Here is a 6,809-nt window from a genome sequence, read left to right as displayed (position 1 = left end):
CTAGTTATGTGAGAACCTATTAATAAAACATCTTTTTTATGTTTATTCAGCAAATGCTCCCTAAAAGATTTCCCTCCAAACTAAGCAATTTAATTTTCTTTTAAAATGTGATCCTCAGCGGTTTAAAAACTTAATTAGCTTCCTAGGCTTCACATTAATTTTCATTTGAGCTCAATGTAATCTCTTGTCTATAACTTTTAAAAATCAAAATGTGGGCTAGAAAGGTGCAAGTATGATCAATGGAGCAGATAAGCCAGCAATAATCACTGCCATGAGACATTAATTGGTGTCTGGGTGGTTCTATTCATAGCAACAATAGACAATAATAACACCGAGTGTCCTCTGCTGCTCAATAGCATTTTGCCATGGTGTTTATCATAATGACAGTTATATTCTACTTGAGTTTCCTGCATTCTTTTTAAACAATACATACGCCCATAACATGAACCAAGTACTGTAACTTCATGAGACCAACTATTTGGGCAAAATGTATTGTTACTAGAACTCTGATTTATTTACTTTCTTTGTACTTCGCTTCTCCAATTAGTTCAAAGCATATAACACAATCACAATAAACAATACAAAATTCAAACCATTAAAAGCAAAATTAAAACCACTCAAAATCATAAAATAAAACCACCAGATTACTCAGCACTGCCTTCCATAAAGCTAACTTAGGCTAGTGAGAGATGCTAAACACAACCAAAAAAACCCGGTTCTTTGATTATGTTCGGAGAAAGAAAAAGAACAAGGAAGTCCTAGGCCCACTGCAGGGAGAAGAAAGCAGAATTTTAACAGGTGATAAAGAAAGGGTAGAACTGCTCAATTCCTACTTTGCCTTGGTCTTCCTCTTGCAGGGGAAACTGTGCTCAGCCTGGCAAAAGGAGAACACATGACGAAGAAAGGGAGTTGCTGCCTAGGATTGGCATAGAGGTGGTACGTAAAACACCTACCTCCTTTAAATGAATCTAAATCTTCAGGTCCAGTTGACTTGCATCCTAGGGTACTAGAGAACTAGCTGATGTAATTTTGGAGTGTTCGTCTATCATCTTTGAGAATTCTTGGAGAACAGGTGAGATACTAGATGACTGGAGGTGGGCAAATATTGTCCTCATCTTCATTAAGGGGGAAAAGGAGGATCAAGATAACTACTGACCCATCAGCTTGATGTCCATACCTGGAAAGGTTTTAGAAGAAACCATCATTCAGTCCTCAAGCATTTAGAAAAGATGGTTGTGATTACTAAGAGACAGTGTGGGTTCCTCAATACCAAGTCATATCAGACTAACCTTATCTCCTTTTTTGAGAGAGTTACTCCCAGAAGTGAAGTCATTGCCCCGCGCTGGGAGCACATGCACATTTTATGCACACAAGGACATTCAAAAGTGAGTGCTGGTTCCCCCCTCTTCCACCAGGAGGGTAAGGGTACCTGGCAACCCTAGTCCCTCTCAAAGAGGAATAAGGAAGTGGCCAAAAAGGAGGAAGAGAAGCAAACATTTACCAATTGGTTGGAGAGTTTGAAATGCTGATTTATTGGATGTATTTCTGGCTCATTTGTTTTGTTTTGTGCACCACTAGTTGCCTGCATGTCACGCAATGCTTAGATGCTTTTTAATCGTGTGTGAGGCATGCCCTAACTATTTGGCTGTCTTTCAGTCCCTGGCCAGCAAGCTGGGAGGTCCGCTGGAAGAAGAAAAAAAAGAAGGTCTCACCAACAGACATGGGCACATACAGCATTACGAACGGAATAAACCCACGAACAGCCTGTTCATCTGTTTGTGAACAAGCCGTTCGTGAGGCCCCATTCTAAATGAAAAAGTCGTCATTGCAAGCCTCGTTTGTTGCCTTCATCAGCCGTTCGTCAAGTCAGACAGTCTGGCGCCTTTCAATCAATTCCCCTGGCAACAGAGGCAGGGACGGAACTCTGTCTGAACTCCTTCTGACTTTCATTCTGGCTTTAACCCTTCAAAGTAGCTTCCAGCAGAGAGTCCTGTTTTTGCCACTGTGGAGAGAAAATGAAAGTAAAGGGGGGACCCATGGATCATGCCTTTCCCGGGGTGCAATATCTCTGAAACTTGGGGGGTCTTTGCAGGACAGCGAGGACTATGTCCCCTGCAAATTTGGTGGGTATTGGACATTGAGAAAGTCAGTTTGTAACCCCTCAAAGTAGCTGGCTTCCAACACGCAGTCCCATTTTTGCCACTGTAAAGAGAAAATGACAGCAAAGGGGGGCCCATGGATCATGCCTTTCTCGGGGTTCAATCTCTCTGAAACTTAGGGGGGTCTTCAGAGGACAGTAAGGACTATGTCCCATGCAAATTTGGTGAGTATTGGACATTGGGAAGGTCAGTTTGTAACTCCACAAAGTAGCTTCCACCAGAGAGTCCCATTTTTGCCCCTGTGAAAAGAAAATGACAACAAAGGGAATGGCCCATGGATCATGCCTTTCCCAGGGTGCACTCTCTCTGAAATTTGGGGGGGGGGTCTTTGGAGGACAGTGAGGACTATGTCCCCTGCAAATTAAGTGGATATTGGACATTGAGAAGGTCGGTTTGTAACCCCTCAAGGTAGCTTCCAGCAGAGTGTCCCGTTTTTCCACTGTGAAGAGAAAATGACGGCAAAGGGAAGGACCCATGGATCATGCCTTTCCCGGGGTACAATCTCTCTGAAACTTGGGGGGGGGTGTCTTCAGAGGACAGTAAGGACTATGTCCCATGCAAATTTGGTGGGTATTGGACATTGGGAAGGTCAGTTTGTAACTCCACGAAGTAGCTTCCACCAGAGAGTCCCATTTTTGCCCCTGTGAACAGAAAATGACAACAAAGGGAATGGCCCATGGATCATGCCTTTCCCGGGGTGCACTCTCTCTGAAATTTGGGGGGGGGGGTCTTTGGAGGACAGTGAATACTATTTCCCTGCAAATCTGGTGGGTATTGGACATTGGGAAGGTCAGTTTGTAACCTCTCAAAGTAGCTTCCAGCAGAGAGTCCTGTTTTTGCCACTGTGAAGAGAAAATGACAACAAAGAGGGGTGCATGCATCATGCCTTTCCCAGGGTGCAATCTCTCTGAAGCTTGGGGGTCTTCAGAGGACAGTGAGGACTATGTCCCCTGCAAATTTGATGGGTATTGGACTTTGGGAAGGTAGTTTGTGGGGTGTTTAAAGGGCCCTGCCCCTTGCACCTGGCAGGAAAGGGCTCTTTAAACTATCAGGTGGCAGGCTGATAGTTTAAAGGGATCTTTAAAGGGCCACAAACAACAAACAACAAACATGTTTGTGAACAGGGTCATGTTCGTTACTGTTCATTGTTCATTGTTCGTATATGGCAATGAACAACAAACAGCTTATTCTGGGTTTTTTTTCTGTTCGTGCCCATGTCTACTCACCACTCGGTTAATCTACCTCAGTATCAAACTGGACTTTGTGCTAGGGTATTCCTGTCTCCCTCCTGGGGAGGTGCCGACCCTTCAGGAGTTTATTCTCCAGGATCTGTCCTGCCAAAAGTGCTCGTTGAATGAGGTGCAATCCCTCATTGGGCATTTTAACTTTGCCTGTAGGGCCTTTGCTAATAGGGCCTTTTGCCTGGTCTCTCTACTCAGCGCCATTGGGATAAGGGAAGACATTTTGGACTGGATGAGGCTGTTGTCATCAAGTGTATTGGCACCAGATGCATGCTCTGGGACTCCTTGGTGCCAACAAAGCTTTGCCATGCCAGGGCCCTCAGATGCCCTAGTCATCCAGCTTGGTGAGAATGACCTGGACACCCAGTACGGTTGTCCAAACCCATCAGTCTTTCTTGGCTGATCTGGGATCTCTTCATGGAAATTTTCTTGGCATGCAGCTTTTCTGGTCAGACTTGTTGGAAAGGTGCTCTTAGTGTGGGGCAGTCTGCCCTAACAAGATTGACATGGCCAGGGAAAAGGTGGCTAGGACTGTGCAGCATTTTGTGGTAGCATCAGGGGAGGGGCACGTTATTCATCCCTATGGCATTTCTTTTAGGCTAGAGCTGTTGTTTTGTCCCAACAGGGTGCACCTGTGAAGCTGGGGTCAGGACATTTGGTTATATGGCAATCAGGACAGGTTCCAGGGTTGGTTGGAGCTTTAGGAGATTTGATGCAAGCCAGGCGAGGCCGTCACCTGTCTCTTGTGATTTTGGTATTGGGCACAGATCCTTTTGGGGGAAAACAGAGCCTGCAAGCCCAGTTTGCCAGTACCTGAGAGCTGATGCACTGCAGGGAAAAGCGCAACTCTGGGGCTATTGGGGCATGCTCCCTCCCAGGTGAAAGGGGGGTTCACAGAGAGGTTTGCACCTATGTGGAGTCCCATAGCTTGTTATCCTGCAGTTCCCCATTCATATGGCAGGCTGAAGGGGTGAGCGTAGTCATTGGTTGACAGGCAGGTCAGTTGATACTTGATCTTCACCTTCTCCTCTACCAAGGCTCCATAAGCTGTAAATAATTTTCTTTTAGATCTAAGATATATAGGATAAAAGATTATGACATGTATGCTTATCTGCTACTGTTATATTCTACATAGTATAATCTGTATATTTGTGATATGTGTATATTTGATTGTTCAAGATTGATTGGATTAATTTTTAATAAAAGTTTTAAGCCAATACTGAGTTAGACAATACTGCTGAAAACGTGGTTTTCACTTTATACCTGGAATAAATAACTTCTGACCACTTCCAGTCAGAAGGTTTAACTTGTAAAAGATAAGCTGTGGGACAGAACAAATATTTTAAATATAGCTCTGTGGTTTAGTAGTTACAGCTTTTTCATTAAAGTAGACTCTTTTGTTTCCCTGTGTCTATTTTAAAAGTAATGCTCCCCCACAATAGAGAGAAAATTTGTAACACTTTGATCCTATAGTCTGTAAGTTTGAAATCTTGCATGCTCTTGCACACAACCAGAAGCCTGAATCAGCAGAAATTTCTTCAATAAAATCAATCACCTGGTGTTTTTTATATATTATTGGATCAAAAAAGAGAAAGCAGTAATGATATGTAATATTTAATGTAGCTATCTGTGTCTTCTTGGTCAGCTTCAAATTATTTTTATATTATCAAAAGATTTGTTCCGCAGGACAGTAACCAATTCTAGGGCGCTGAGAAATTGGAGATTTGTTTTGAGGCTGTAGGTGGCAAGGATTCACTTTCCTGAGTGCAGCAACTTTAAGTAGAAACAGACTTTAGAAACACCAGGCAACCTCTGAGATCAGAAATATTTCTTTGTCCCTATCATAACACGTATCTGTCCAACAATGAACTTATTACAGCTATGATTTTGCCAAGCACTAATCTCGTATATTTCATTGCTGTGCTAATGATCCTTTGGTTCCCTTTACAGCTTTTACATACCATATATACACAACTGATACACACAAATAATGTAAAAAATGTGTACATTTTATGGAGAAAAGTTAGTGCAGGGAAACTGAAAATGATAAAAATGACTCAATTGTTTCAAACAAGGAACTAAAACTGAAATGGAAATGTTATAACCGAACCAACAAGCTGGAGAAAGTCACTCTCATACATACGCCATCTACCGATGACATTGAGGATCCACAATCAGATGCCCTAATGGTTAACTAACTGTCAAAAGCAGTTAATGCATATCATCCACCTCTGCGCTGTGGGCGCGGCAGCTTTTTGCAGGTAAATTAACATAACAATAATGAATCCTCAACATCCCATGTAGCTTTGTCCTTTAACATATTTGTAGAGCAGCATAAGCCTGGACTCTGCGGGATGAAAATTATAGGTAGCCATATTGGTCAATAGACCCCCCCCCAAGTATCTTTTATTAGAACCTTTCAAATATCACAGAATACTGAATACAACTTTTTAATTTGTAATTTGTAATCAGAACTCTTCACAAGGCTGGATATTATGGACTAAAAAAGGGTGAAAGGGGAAAAAAACTGTTCTGGAGTCCAAAGGACTGCAATTGTAGATTTCTTAAAATGGAGACTAGGAATTTATGCAGATTAAGTAGATTGTATGATGATGGTGCAAGTCCCCTGGTGACTGAGATAGCTAGGAGCACTTGACCTCTGCTCTCTTTCATAGCTCAAGAAGCATCACTTTTGCTTCTGCAGGAAGTACCCAGTCAGAAGCAGTTGACTCTATCACAGGAGAATGCTTGGCTTTTGTAATTGGCCCGGTCCTCTGTAGTGGCTGTTTTGTGACTGATCTTGTCTCCATAGCAGCCTTTTTGCAGGGGCACTGCTACCACTATGAATGTCTCTATCACAGGGGAACACTTGGCTATATTAGAAGTTCAGGGGTTCCTCTGACTTCTAGGCACGGGAAGTCTGAAGGAGCGACATGAACAAGCCTCCCTTTCCTCGTCCTTCCCAGAGCTTAGGCACTGTCAAGGGGGGCAGAGGAATGCAAAGAGAGTGCCCTGCAGGGCAGCTTGTGCGTCAGATGAAATTAACCTCAGCGTTGTTCATAGGATAAGGTGAAACATAAATCTAAAACAAATACAGAGATTGAACAGCAGAGAACACAATACAAGTTTCTGGGGCAGAAAAATTCTCCAAAAGATGATACACAATTGAATCATTGCTGTAGTGGAAGGTTTAACTACAAATTTCCCCCAAAGTGGGTGAATTCAAGCAACAGAAAACCTGCTCCCAGAAGGATTGCCCTAACACTTGGAGAGCCTTTTTGATTTTGTTTGTGTTGCTCTACCTAGTTGCTCCAAACTAGCTGCTCTACTTTTAAAAGAAAAGCAAATGGGACCATGCCTGGTAGCAGACACATCTCTCTTGTAGCAATACCCTAGATCCAGGAGTTTG

The sequence above is a fragment of the Eublepharis macularius genome, chromosome 6, assembly GCF_028583425.1.
Source record: "Eublepharis macularius isolate TG4126 chromosome 6, MPM_Emac_v1.0, whole genome shotgun sequence".
Lineage (NCBI taxonomy): Eukaryota > Metazoa > Chordata > Lepidosauria > Squamata > Eublepharidae > Eublepharis > Eublepharis macularius.
This window is presented reverse-complemented; position numbering follows the sequence as displayed.